Consider the following 15,074-nt stretch of genomic DNA (forward strand, 5'->3'; position numbering starts at 1 on the left):
TTTCATTGAATAAATGTGAGAAAAATTGATAAAATTCCCTAAATTAAACACAAGATAAACCACAAAATTGGGGTTTATCACTTGGGATTTAGGTGATCCTCGTGATTGGTATGAAATATCAAATTCAGAGAGCTCTATAGCCCATTTTGTGAGTCGGCCTGCTAAATCTGGTCGTGATAATATTGTCGCAAGGGGTGACTAGTCCAAAATATTATTGGATGTGTTTGAAAGTAATGTCACAGTTGCTGAGCAGTAATGAACAAACCAAATCCTAATTTTTCTATCATCGGGTACCTTGTCCTGGCATTTTGTAAGACTTTGTTCATGAAGTACACTGGGTGTTGCTCTTTCCCTATTTTTGTTACAAGCACAGAACTGATCGTGTTCGTGGAAATTGAAAGGAATACGAAAAACGGTTTACCTTGTTCTGGTTTTTTTAGGTTAGGTGGTGACCCTAGGATGTGTTTGAATTCAGTGAAGGCCTTTTCACATTCTTCTGTCCAGATGAACTTGTCAGCCTTCTTCATGGTGTTGAAGAAATGGTATGATTTGGCGGCTGCCGCTGGTAAAAATTGGGACAAGGCGGCCAGACGACCTGTGAGACGTTGTACTTCTTTGATAGTTCGAGGTGACTGCATGCTTATGACGGCCTGGCATTTTTTCAGGGTTGGCTTCTATTCCCCTTTTTGTGATTAGAAATCCCAGGAATTACCTTTTTGTACTCCGAATGCATATTTTTCTAGTGTTTAGCCTCATATTGTATTTTCTAAGCTGTTGAAAAACCTCTTGAAGATCATTTTCATACTATTTCTCTAAACCTGATTTGACGATCATATTGTCGACATATATCTTGATGTTTCGTCCAACTTGATCTTTGAAGACTTTGTCCATCAGTCTCTGATAAGTTGTCCCCGCATTTTTTAGTCCGAAAGGCATTACTTTATAGCAAAATTTACCTTGGTTAGTTACAAATGCCATCTTGTCTTCGTCATCTAGGTACATTTGTATTTGGTTATAACCAGAATATGCATCCATGAAGCTGAGAACTTGATATCTTGAGGTGTCGTCTAAAAGCCTATCAATGTTCGGTAGTGGATAGGAATCCTTCAGGCAAGCTTTATTCAAATCTGTAAAATCTACACACATTCACCATTTCCTTGAGCTCTTCTTGACCATTACCACGTTTACTAGCCACGAGAAAAATCGGATTTCTCGGATGAAGCCTGCATCCAGAAATTTCTGTATTTCTGCTACTGCTGCATTTCTTCTCTCCGTGCCAAAATTTCACTTCTTTTGTCTTATAGGTCGGGAGTTAGGGTTGACTACCAACTTGTGACATATAAGGTTCGGATCGACCCCTGGCATATTAGCAGGGGTTGATGCGTGAGCATTTTGTACCTTTTTTATATCATTTTCTTAGTGTTTTTAGTTATATTTTATTAACTTTTAGCATGTTTTAGTGTAAAAATTATTTTTTGGATGCTACTTTGGGTTTTGTGTTATTTTTATGATTTTAAGTGATTTTTGGGCGAATTTGGCAGAATCTTGTTCAGAGACAAAGAAAGGATAGTAGATGCTATCAATCCTGACCTTTGTGCATTCCAATGAGCATATCTTGAGCTATCAAAGTCCAATTGGTGCAGTCTCAATGGTGTTCTAAAGCTAACTTCTAGAGCTTTCCAGCAATATATGATAGTCCATACTTCTCTTTCAAAATGACTGCCAAAACGGGCGTTAAACATCCACTTCTAGCTCTTAACGCCCAAAAAGGACCAGGCCCCAGCGTTGAACCCTCAAAACTGGCGTTCAACGCCAGCTAGTGAGCAGAAGACAGCGAGCTCACCCCCCCCCCCTTATGGGCGTTCAACACCTATATCCCATGTTGAATGGCAGGCTTGACCGAAGCACATGACTAAAGTGGGCCCAAAGTGGATTTTAGCACTCCTTAGCTTATCTAGTCTTATCCTTATATTTTTTAAATTTAAATTAACATCTTTTAGGGTTAGTATTTCCTATTTAAAGAGGAGATCACTAAGGTTTAAAGCACAGAACATTATTTTTTGATCTTCTTTTACTTTTGTAAAGCATGAGTCACTAAACCTCCTTGTTAAGGTTAGGAGCTCTGCTTGTTTCTATGGATTAATACTATTACTCTTCTACTTCGATTCATGTTTGATTCAATTCTAAGCTGTTGTTTTCGTTCTTAATCTTATGAATCTAGGGTGGAACGTCAGTATGACCCCTTATTCTATATTTGCACTTGTGATTCTCGACAGAGTTATCTTGTAAACCCCGGTTAAATTAGTTAATAAATTAGTTTTTAATAAGGAGGATTAGAAATGTGAATATTATATTAAATTAGGATAGAGCTCATCGAAACGAGAATTTTGACACCAATTTCGAAGAAAACGGTCAAAATTGGACCGAACGGGCCGAACCGGTTGAACCGGGCCCGAACCTGGCTGTCGGTCCAACCAGACCCACACTTTTAATGAGCCCGAAAGCCCTTCTTCTCCATTTCACCAGCTGCAGCATGAAAATGCCCAGGGAGGAGAAAAACACTCCCGAACCCTTACGGTAACATTCCAACCCCCGTAACTTCTCCGTCCGAGCTCCGATTGCCGCACCGTTTGCGGCCACGCGTCCACCGCATCGAGCTCTACATTTCTACCGGAACAATTTCATTGGTAACTTGTTTAATCACTCTCAGCTTCATCTTCCCCCAAATTTCGAATTTGAAGTGGGAATATTGAATTTCTTTGATTTCTGATGTTTTAGGATCCAATTAGCTTGAGAGAAACGTTCACTCTTGCTTATGTGAAGCTTGGGTAAGGTGAGGATACGATAATTCTATTTTATTTTCATTGAATTTGAGCTTTGAGTATTAAATTATATATATATGTGTTATGAATGTGTATTAGGTTGTGAATAAATAATTGGAGATTGAAATTGTGAATACTGGAACTTGGAGGAAGCGGATTAGTTAAGTTTTGAGGGGCTGTCTTGATTTTGAATAAATAGCTTTGGTCGTTACGTGGAAATTGGCTAAGGTATGGTTTAGGTTTCTTGCATTTAATATATAATGTTCTGTGAAAACTTAGGCTAGATGACCATAGGATAAGTTGGAATGCAGGTGTATGTTTAATATTTAGTAATTTGTCGATGAATATAATTGGTTGAAGTTTATTGGATAATTAGTTATTAATTTTGGATGGTGAATGTTGTTATGTTAATTTGGAGAGAATTATAGTTGAATGTTATTGTTGATGAACATGGTTGGTTTGGTGCTTGTTGATTAATTAATGATTCGGTGAATTATTGATTTGAGGTATTTTGTGTTAAAAGCCTAGGATTTGTGAACTATGATTCTTAGTTGAATTTTGGTTGTTGGATTTGAATATTGTATGAGTTTAATTGTTGATCTGAGGTAGATTTTTTTGTGGAGATTGTTATGATAATGAGGAAGGATATGTTGATTTGAAAAGGAAGCAGGTTTAGACCCGAAAAGGGTGGCAAAGTCCGAGTTTTAGAGGAGATGCTGCCGAAATTTTATAAAAAATTAGAGATTTTGTTTATATGATTATTCAAAAAGATTTAGATTCAAAGGTTATATGGTTTGATTTAGAGTTATTAAGAAAATGAGTATGTTTTAAGTTTGATTCATTTAGAAAAGAATGAGTTATGTTTTGAATTGGAAACTATTGATGGACGAAATGGGAGGTGTGATAATGAAGGATAAGGATTGATGTATGATGATGAATGAAATGCGATTGAGAATGATGTTGAAGTTGATGAATTATAATTGAATTATTTATATGGCTTATGAATTTGAATAATCTGAGATACGAGATTCCCTGGATTAAGTGCCGTGGCTTGCCACCACGTGTACCAGGTTGAAAACTCGATACTCTGTTGACCCTACGACGTAAGTGTGTGACCGGGCACTATATAAATTCCCGGGAATGTTACCCCCATTGAGTATTATTGATTATTTGAGAAAAACTATGCATAGACTCTTGGGGATGCACGTCGGGGGACAGTCTAAGTACAATTCAGACTTGTCGGGTTGGCTGGATAACCGAAAGATGAGCCTCATCAGCCATAGGACAGGCATGCATCATATGCATATTACTTGAACTACTTGCTTGTGTATTAACTGGGTGTGCCTAAATGTACTTGCCATGTTAAATGTATATTTGTTATCTGCAGTACTTGTAACCTTCTTGTGCTTGCCTTTGTTTGATTACTTGTCTATGAAAATGCATGATGGAGTTGGAGGTAAGGAGGAATGACAGAATGGGATTTAGATTTAAGGTTAAGTTAAGTTAGGTTTAAATATCCTTAGTAAACCACCTTTTATGGCTTCTATTTAATACTTTAAGCTCTATAATCTGAGTGTCGGCGTTCTAGGATTGCCTCTGGCATTCCCAGGACCTTATATATTATGTGTGTGGCACCTTTACCATACTGAGAACCTCCGGTTCTCATTCCATACTATGTTGTTGTTTTTCAGATGCAGGTCGAGAGACATCTCGTTAGGCGTCTGGACCCTTGAAGCGGAGTGGTTACAGGGTTATTTTGTTATGCTATGATGTGTATATATATACTTGGTTTTCTCTCCACATAACTTGTTCTTTTGATCCTCCTAGAGGTTTATGGAGAGGCAGGATTATGTATATGTACTTTTGGGTTCTGGATATGTATGTATATATATGTAAATATTCTCCGGCCAGTCTTGACTTCGCAGGCTGAGTTAGGAGCTTGTTATTTTGTATCTTTGGCACTCTATTCCTACTTCTGTTATCGTATGTTTAATAGTTATGGTTTCCTTAGCACGCAGGTTAACCCGTTCCTTGAGCGTTGCGCTTTTATTTTGCGATTTTGTTTCCTCTTTTCTTCGCGGCTCCTAGCATATTATAATTCTTCTGCTATTATATGTACTTATTTTATTTTAGAGGTCGTAATACCACACCACCTCTGTTTTACGGCTTAAGCGTAAAGCTTAGCGTGGTAGGGTGTTACATATCTTGCTTGGGCTACAGCTTGAAAGCACTCCTCCTAAATCACAATTTATCTGGGCTAATTAGATATGTGACATATAATCTGGTTAGCTTTGGGTAATTCAGGTTTTTGTGGCGCTAAACTAGATTTTTGAGCTTCATCCTCTGAACTGAAAGAATTGACCTTGTCTGTGGCGTTTTAGTAAGGTCAGGGGAGATTAACTCGCTAAGACATTAGGTTTTAATCACTAATCACTACAAAAAAAGGCATATGGTCACGGTAATAAAAAGGGTGACCATAAATCTTTGGTCACGGTTTTGGACCTATGGTCACGGTTTTTTACCGTGACCTATTCAATCGTGGCCATAGGTCTATGGTCACAGTTTTTTTATCTATGGTCACAGTTATAATTTTCAAATTCTGACACTTTAGACCATATTTTTTCACCGTGACCATAACCTTATCTATGCTTACGATTTTTACCATGACCATAGCCTCTATGGTCACCCCTCCTGAAAACTGTGACCATAGCCTTATCTATGGTCACGGTTTTCCATGGAATGAATCACTCGTTGTTGGAATAGTGAGTAAGAAGGATTAATCTGAAAGCATAAGTATCTCCGAAACCTTAACTGCTTTCATATATTATATCTTTATCAATCTTTAATTGCTTTTCTTTACTTTCTTGTCTTATGCGAATTCAACAACAACAACTCTTTTTCTAATTGCTTGACTAAGTCCAGCGAGATAACTATTGCTTGCTCAATCCAATAATCCTCGTGGGATCGACCCTCACTCACCCGAGGTATTACTTGGACGACCCGGTGCACTTGCCGGTAAAGTTGTGCGAGTTCAATTTTCGCGCACCAAGTTTTTGGCGCCGTTGCCGGAGATTGTTCGAGATTGACAACTACCAGTTGTCTTGTTGCTTATATCAGGTATTTTTATTAGTTTTTTATTTAATTATGTCTTCTTGATTTTTGAAAATTGATCTCATTTTCTTTCTTGAACTTTCGATTTCTATCTTGTTTTAACTTTTCTTTCTTTTTGTTCGAATTTTTTTAGGTTTTTTTCCCTTGTTTAATTTCAAAATTTTTAAGTTTGGTGAATAGTGTTTCTCTCTCAATTTTTTTTAAATTAGTGTATTTGATTTCAAAATTTTTAAATTTGGTATTTTTTTAGTGTTTTCCTTTTCTTTTCGAATTTCAAAATTTTCAAAACCCTTTCTTTTAACTTTCGAAATTTTAATTTAGTCTTTTTGCATTTTTATCTTATCTTTATTCAAATTCAAATTTTAAGTCTGGTGTCTCCTTAATTTGTTTTCTTTTTTAATTTCAAAAAATTTTAAGAACCCTTTCCTTTTAAATTTTAAATTTAAAAAACTTTTAAGACAATTCTTGCATCTTTATCTTAATTTTAATTTCAAATTTTAAAGTTGGTGATTCTTGTTAGTGATTTTTTAAATTTTCAAATCATATCTTGTTTATCTTTCTTGATTCTTGAACTTTATATTATTTATCTATTGATTTTCTAATCTTGCTTTAGTTAGCTTATTTTTAATTTCAAATTTTAAGTTTGATATTTTCTCTTTTTTCAACTTTCGAAAAAAAAATTAAAACCAAATCTTTTATCTTTATTTTCAAATCTTTTTAATTAATTGTTGCCATATCTTGTTTTAATTTTAAGTTTGGTTTTTCTTTTGTTTTTCTTTCTTTCCAGTTTGAATTTCAAAATCTTGATTTGACTTTTTCTTCTCTGATTTTTGAAAATTTTTATCTTTAATTTCAAATCTTGTTAGTTAATTGTTTGTCTTTTATTGTTTTATTTTTAAATTTGGTGTCTTTTTAATTATTCTTTTCTTTCTTTCTTTTTTTGAAAACTTAACTTCTTTCTTTCTCTTTATTTTTGAAAAATTTTTAAACTAAAGACACCTTTATTTTCAAATTTTTTTACTTTATCTCATTTGATTTCTTTATTAGAATTTTTCACAGGGAGCCTTCTATACTCTGACATAGAGGCTCCCTTCTTTTCCTTTTTTTGGTTTGTTTCTTCTTGTTTATGAGCAGGAACAGGGATAAGGAAGCCCTTCTTGATCCTGATCCTGAACCTAAGAGGACCTTAAGGCGGCATTTGCAACAAGCTCAAGCTAGCAAAGCCAGAAAGAATCTCACAAACTCCCTAGAACAAGAAGCTGAAGATACAGTCATGGCAGCTATCCAAATGTTGAAGGACATGCAAGAAAAGTCCTTGGCTCTTATACTATACCCACATCTGACTTCTATGGGCGCATCATATCCATTTCTGCCATTGGTGTAAAGAACTTTGAGCTTAAGCCTCAATTGGTTACTCTGGTGTAATAGAATTGCCAGTTTCATGGACTCTCGCAAGAGGACCCCAACAAGTTCAAATCTGATTTCCTGCAGATCTGTGATACTGGCAAGACTAATAGAGTGAACTTAGAGGTTTATAAGCTCATGTTCTTCCCCTTTGCTATAAGGGATAGAGCAAGGCTATGGCTGGATTCTCAGCCTAAGGAGAGCCTGGATACATGGGAGAAGGTGGTCAATGGATTTTTGACCAAGTTCGTTCTACCTCAGAAGTTAAGCAAGCTTAGGGTGGAAGTCCAGACTTTCAGACAGAAAGAGGGAGAATCCTTCTATGAAGCATGGGAGAGGTATAAACAGCTTATTAGAAGATGCCCTCCTGACATGATCTCAAGTGGACCATATTGGAGATCTTCTACGATGGCCTCTCTGAGATGTCCAAGATGTCGCTGGATCACTCTACTAGTGGCTAACTTCACATGAAGAAGATACCTGAGGAGGCATAGGAGCTAATTGAAATGGTTGCCAACAACCAATACATGTACACTTCTGAGAGGAACCCTGTGAACACTAGGGCTACTCATAAGAGAGAACTCACAGAGGTGGACACTCTGGTTGCCATTTTGGCACAGAATAAGCTCATGTCCCAACAGATCAACATGATCTCCCAGCACTTAAATGGAGTGCAGAGCTCAGCTGCCAATTCTTAAGAGGCAGCTTATAAAAGGGACGCTGGTGACAACATTTGGACCACCATGGAGGAGGTGAACTACATGGGAAATTCCTCCAGAAATACCAATAATAATTCCTATTCAAATACTTTCAATCAAGGATGGAGGAATCACCCTAACTTCGGGTGGAGAGATCAGTAGAGGCCTCAATAAGGCTTAAACAATAATCAGGGTGGAACCAATCAAAACAGGTTCAATAACAGACAATTTCAACCCTCTCAGTAGTAGATGGAGACACCCACACAAAGCATCTCTGACCTGGCTACTATAGTCTCTAACCTCTCCAAGACCACTCATAGTTTCATGGCAGAAACTAGGTCATCCATTCGGAATTTGGAGATACAAGTAAGTCAACTGAGCAAGAGGATACTCGAGGCTCCCTCCAATACTCTTCCAAGCAACACAGAAGTAAATCCAAAAGAGGAGTGTAAGGCCATCACTATGGAAGCTGAGGCTGAACCCAAGGAGGCACCTGCTACTAAGGAACTGAAGGAGAAAAGGCTCAGGAGGATACTGAGAGTATCCCCATGCATGTCCCTCTAGAAATGAAGGAGCCTAAAGAACAACCCTCTCTAACCTTGCAAAAGGAGCCTGAGGATGAGCAACTTGCTCAGTTTCTGGCAGTCCTCAGGAGGTTACAAGTTAATATCTCTTTTATAGAGTTGTTGGAGAAGAAACCCCCCTCAATGGTCTGTCTGAAACATGCTATCTCTGAAAAGACGACCCTAAAAGAAGATGAGACTATGGTGCTGACCAAGGAATGCATCGTCCTGGTCCAAAAAAAGCTGCCTCAAAAGCTGCCAGATTCCGAAAGCTTCCTGATCCTCTGTACAATAAGGACCATCACTTTTAAGAAGGCATTATGCGACCTTGGGTCAAGCATCAATCTTATGCCTTTCTCTGTGATGAGGAAGCTAGGGATCCAAGAGGTGTAACCTATTAAGATCTCACTGGAAAAGGCAGACAAGTCCCTGAAACGGGCATATGGCATGGTGGAAAACATCCTTATAAAGGTTGAAGACCTTTACCTCTCTGTGAACTTCATGATACTAGACACTGGAGAGGATAGGAATGATTCCATCATCCTTGGAAGGCCCTTCCTAGCTACTGCGAAGGCCTTGATTGATGTAGAAAAAGGAGAGCTAATTTTGAGGCTCTGGGAGGATCATATCCTATTTAAGATTCCCAACCATCTCTCTCTCTTGGATAAAGGAGGTACTACTATGCAGCACCTAGTGTTTCAGCCTTCTCTCTCAATACAGAGCCTTATAGAGCCCTCAGACATCAAACCTAAGTTTGGTGTTGGGCGGTCCCTACTAACCATTGAGGATGAAGGTACTAAGAAGAAAGTACCCAAGGGCTGGCAGAACAAGAAGATCCCAACTGAAGACTTCTCACCTGGCATACGAGTTGTCTTCACTAGAAGTCTAGTCATTCCACATACAGTGAATCGGATCCTATCTCTGGAACATGTTGAACTAATTCATGAGAGCACAAAACAGAAGTGCACCATGAGGGGTGAAGTTCTGAGCCTCTATCAACCTCTGTAAAGGAGTTGTCCGTCAAGCTAATAACGGTAAAAAAGCGCTTGTTGGGAGGCAACCCAACCATACGTATAGTACTTTTCTTTCTTTCATTTTAGCTTGATTTCATATTATTTTATTTTCTATTAATTCCCATAGTTTTCTCTATCTTTTTAATGTTTGTGATCATGTGTAGCACCTAGAACAGAAGCAGAAATGCATAGGAGTGAAAATAGAATACCCTGGAGGTACCCCTTACTGGCGTTGAATGCCAGAACTGGCGCCCAGCGCTAGAAGAGGAGGAAGCAAGGGCGTTCAACGCCCATCAAGGAGCACCATGACCAAATTTTTGGTCTCATCTGGGCGTTCAATGCCCATTCTTGGCATTCCCACACTTCAAAAAAAAAGAGGTCCACCCCTGGCCCATCAACGCCCAAATTTGGCATTGAACGCCTAAGGGGGCAGGGGCATTCGATTTAGAAGCTCATGACACCAGTGGGTCCTACCCAACCCCCACTTACCCCACCTTTCATCCACTCCCTTCCTTCTCTCTCCTCTTACAACCACTATCCCATCCCCATTCATCCATCACATCCCAATCAATTTCCTTGATTCTCGCACCCCACCTTTCCTTCTAACCAATAAACCCTCATCAATCCCATCACTTTCTTTTCTCACCAACCCACCCACTTCAAATTCAAACCCCCTTTCCCCGCCCCCATTTTCCATCCCATATGACCGAATCCCAACCCTTCCAATTCCTATAAATACCCCTCACTTCTTCCATACTCAACACACCTCCACACACTCTTCCTCTCTTCCATATCATTCATCATAGACACTTCAATTTCTTCCTTTTTCCTTTTCTTACCCCATAAGGCCGAAGCCTCTCTACCATCTCCCCTCTATCTGTTTCTTCTTTCTTTTACTATTTTTCTTTTTTTTTACTATTTGCTCGAGGATGAGTAAATTCTTAAGTTTGGAGTTGAAAAACTCTGCTTTTTCTTTCTATTTCTAATATCCATGGCACCAAAAACAGGAGAATCCTCGAAGAAGAGAACAGGAAAAGCCCCCGCACCTGCTTTCGAACCATGGAAAAACTCAAGATTCCTCACCAAAGCTCATCAATATCACTTCTATGACGTGGTGAGGCAGAAAAGAGTGATACCCAAGTTCCCCTTTAGGCTTAAGAAAGATGAGTATCCAAAGATCCTACACCAATTCTGGAGAAGGGATTGGAAAATTATGGCCAATCCCATTTCAGCAGATGGAGAAGTAATGGTGCAAGAATTCTATGCTAATTCTTGGGTCACCAAAAAGCATGACACTGGTGTGAACCCAAAGCTGAAAAACTGGCGCACCATGGTTAGAGGGCAAATCATAGATTTCAGCCGTGAAAGTGTGAGATTGGCGCTGTAATTACCTCAGTCACAAGGTGACCTACACTCTTACACTCGGAGGGTCAACTCTGACCAAAGGATGGAGCAAGTTCTTACTGATATCTACGTGGATGGAGCTCAATAGAGGAGGGACGTGCAAGGCAAGCCTTACCAACTAGGTAGGCTTGACCTTAAGCCCGTAGCCAGAGGATGGTTGGAGCTCATCCAATGCTCCATCCTCCCTACAAGTAACCACTCTAAGGTTATAATTGAGGAAACAGTGATGATCCACTGCATCATGCTTGGGAATGAGGTGGAGGTGCACGAGGTGATACTTCAAGAAATCTATAAGGTAGCCAAAAAGGACTTCACCCAAGTAAGGCTGGTGTTCCCTCACATCATTTATCGCCTATGCAATGCAGCTGGAGTTCGCATAAGAGGGGATAACCTAATTAATAAGGAAAGACCTATCACAAGAAAAGGTATGGAGCATGTCAGGAAGCCTGCACACGGACCACAGCAAAAGCCCATTCCGCCACCTCTAGAGGAGATCCCGAAGATTCCTTAAGGGATGTACTTCCCTCCCCGTGACTATTGGGATCAATTGAACATATTTTTGAGGGAGCTGACTTCGCTTGTTGATCAGCTGAGGATAGAACATCAAGACCGCTCTATCATCCACCATTAGATGATGGAAGATCAAAGGAGCATAAGGGAGGAGCAGCTGAGACAAGGGGCACAATATTGAGGAGTTTAAACGCTCTAGAGGATTCTCCAGAGGGAGCAGTGGCTGCCATCACTAAGGTGGTCAAGTTTCATTCTCCATTTATCTATCTTATCTCTGTTTTCCTTGTATTATATTTCATTATCTGTTTTCTATTCTAGTGCATGATCACACTTAGGATTTAGTTCTTTTCTAGTGTTATTTTCTTTCATTTCATTTTAAGATGCCTTATGTATCTCACATCAAGCTTAAAAGAAAAATTCATTGAAAAAGGAATAGAAAAGATGCACAAGGTTTCGAGTGATATCATAAGTTATTCCAATTGCTTTGATATGGTGGCCTTACCTTTATTTTCTGATTGTATGAATTAACTGTGCATAATTGATATTGAGGTTGAGGATATTGACTCTTGAAGAATAGTAAATTTAGAGAAGTATTATTGATTCTCTGAAAAATAAAAAAGCTTGATTCTTGAAGTAAAAGAAACAGCAAAAAGAAAAAGAAAAACAAAAAGAAAAAGAAAAAGAAAAAAATCTAAAGAACAAGGGTCCAAGGCTTTGAACATCAATGGTTAGGAGGGTCAAAATTGGCCTAAAAAGCTCAAATGAGTTGCTATCCCTAACTATATGATTGTGGTGTGAAGGGGGCAAGAAAATCTTGAGACTGGACATTTAAAGTCATGATCCAATGCTATAAAGAGTATGCTTAAGAACTCTGAGCACCACTATCTGGGAATTTAAGCAAAGCTAAATTTGAATCTAAAGGGTTCCCCCAGATAAGTGCTTGTGGCATTTATGTAGTAGGTGGTAATACTTGAAAGCAAAACGCTTAGAGTCATGGCTAGGCTCAAAAAGTGCAAAGCACCAAAAGAAAAAGCTGTGTTCAAAAATCGAGAAAAACTAAAAAGGAGAGAATCAATAATATCATCCAGATTCTGGTTCCAAAAGGTGCCAATATTTATGAGCTTCAAAGGAAAGTGAGATACCAAAGATATTCAGAAATAAAATGTTAATAGCCTCATTCAGTAATTAGAACTGAGCTCATTGACAACTCTAAGACTTGATGTATTTTTCTCTTCCAATTAGTCCTATCTTGTTTTTGGTTGCTTCAGGACAAGCAACAGTTTAAGTTTGGTGTTGTGATGCGTGAGCATTTTGTACCCTTTTTTGTAGCATTTTCTTAGTGTTTTTAGTTATCTTTTGGATGTTACTTTAAGTTTTTTGTTATTTTTATGATTTTAGATGATTTTGGGGGGAATTTGGAAGAATCTTGTTCAGAGACAAAGAAAGGATAGCAGATGCTGTTAATTCTGACCCCCGTGCATTCCAGCGAGCATATCTTGAGCTATGAAGAGCCAATTGGCACGATCTCAATGGCGTTGGAAAGCTAACTTTTAGAGCTTTCTAGCGATATATGATAGTCTATACTTCTCTTCTAGAATAACTATCAAAATTGGCATTAAACTTCCACTTCTAGCTCTTAACGCCCAAGAAAGACTAGGCCCCAGCGTTGAACACCCAAAACTGGCGCTCAACGCCAGCCAGGGAGCAGAAGACAACGAGCTCACCCCTCTTATGGGTGTTCAACGCCCATATCCCAAGTTAAACACCAGGCTTGACCGAAGCACATGACCAAAGTGGGCCCAAAGTGAATTTTAGCACTCTTTAGCTTATTTAGTCTTATCCTTGTACTATTTAAACAGGATATCACTAAGGTTTAGAACACAGAACATTATTTTCAGATCTTTTTTTACTTTTTTAAAGCATTAGTCACTAAACCTCCTAGTTAAGGATAGGAGCTCTGCTTGTTTCTACGGATTAATACTATTACTCTTCTACTTCGATTCGTGTTTGATTCAATTCTAAGGTGTTGTTTTTGTTCTTAATCTTATGAATCCTGGGTGGAACGCCAATATGACCCCTTATTCTACATGAACACTTGTGATTCTCGACAGATTTATCTCGCTTGGGCTATAGCTTGAAAGCACTCCTCCTAAATCGCAATTTATCTGGGCTAATTAGATATGTGACATATAATCCAGTTAGCTTTGGGTAATTAAGATTTTTGTGGCGTTAAACTAGATTTCTGAGCCTCACCCTCTGATATGAAAGAATTGACCTTGTCTGTGGCATTTTAGTAAGGTCAGGGGAGATTAACTCGCTAAGACATTAGGTTTTAATCACTAATAGTTTGCCATGGAATGAATCACTTGTTGTTAGAATAGTAAGTAAGAAGGATTAATCCGGAAGGATAAGTATCTCCGAAGCCTTAACTGCTTTCATATATTATCTCTTTATCAATCTTTAATTGCTTTTCTTTACTTTCTTGTTTTATGCGAATTCAACAACAACAACTCTTTTTCTAATTGCCTGACTAAGTTCAGTAAGATAACTATTGCTTGCTCAATCCAACAATTCTCGTGGGATCGACCCTCACTCACCTAAAGTATTACTTGGACGACCCGGTGCACTTGCTGGTGAAGTTGTGTGAGTTCAATTTTTGCGCACCAGGGGTCCATGCAAACAGGTCGGCATTGGCCTTTAGTATGTCTACCAGATTTTGTTTTGTTCCTACAGAAAAAGCAGAAGCGATGTTAGTGGGCTAATTTATTTGCCCAAGTTGTACCTTTTCCAAGTCATCCGTTGGGGTGGGGCGACTGTTGTTTTCTCTTAGGTCCATCTCGGCCAGAGTTGGGATGCTTTCCGAGTTGTATACAGAATGGATTCTCGGAAGGGTCTCCTTTGAGATGGCCTTCAAACCTGCATTGTAGCATTGTCTGGCTTCCTTATGGTTAGCATGCATTGTTGCCACCATGTTATCCTACACAGGGAGCTTGACACACAGGTGAAATGTAGAGACAATAGCTCCAAAAGAATTAAGGGACGCACGTCCCAAAATAACATTATAAGGGCTAACACAGTCGACTACTAGAAATTGGATATCTAATGTTTTTGAGTTTGAGGGTTCCCCCAGTGTTATTCTTAGCCAAACATAACCTGATACAGGGACTCTTTTGCTGGAGAACCTTACCAATTCTCTGCTTGATGGTTGCAATGCTTTGTCACTTAGCTACATCTTCTTGAATGTGGAGTAGAACAGGACATCGGCACTACCTCCTGGGTCAAGCAGGACCTTTTTTACTATTAGCTCTCCTACTTGCATTAAGATCACAACTAAATCATCTAAATTAGGGGACTGAGACTTAAAGTCAGTAGCCCTAAAACTGATTTGGGCAGCTGAGGTTGGGGTTGGCGGGCCTTAATGAGTACCTTCCATTGTCAACATAGAACGGTAGCTTATCTTCCTAGCTGTGTTAGTAGTTTCTCCTCCTGCGAAGCCACCTGAAATGTAATTTATAACTCCTTTGAAAGTGGGAGTTTCGACCGGTCCGT

The 15,074-nt window shown here is 38.8% G+C and overlaps 1 long non-coding RNA gene and 1 other non-coding gene across 2 annotated transcripts; one reads left to right on the forward strand and one right to left on the reverse strand.

Annotated features, from left to right (window-relative positions):
* The first annotated feature begins 2,534 nt into the window (after window positions 1-2,534).
* LOC140174495 (uncharacterized) lies at window positions 2,535-4,845 on the forward strand. The gene is made up of 4 exons (XR_011864047.1): window positions 2,535-2,687; window positions 2,779-2,833; window positions 2,922-3,050; window positions 4,514-4,845. It is a non-coding gene; the product is annotated as an uncharacterized lncRNA (long non-coding RNA).
* Window positions 4,846-7,607: 2,762 nt separating this feature from the next.
* LOC112704379 (small nucleolar RNA R71) lies at window positions 7,608-7,711 on the reverse strand. Its single transcript, XR_003155005.1, has one exon. It is a non-coding gene; the product is annotated as a small nucleolar RNA R71 (small nucleolar RNA).
* Between the last annotated feature and the right edge of the window lie 7,363 nt (window positions 7,712-15,074).

The sequence above is a fragment of the Arachis hypogaea genome, chromosome 7, assembly GCF_003086295.3.
Source record: "Arachis hypogaea cultivar Tifrunner chromosome 7, arahy.Tifrunner.gnm2.J5K5, whole genome shotgun sequence".
In the NCBI taxonomy this organism is placed as follows: Eukaryota; Viridiplantae; Streptophyta; class Magnoliopsida; order Fabales; family Fabaceae; genus Arachis; species Arachis hypogaea.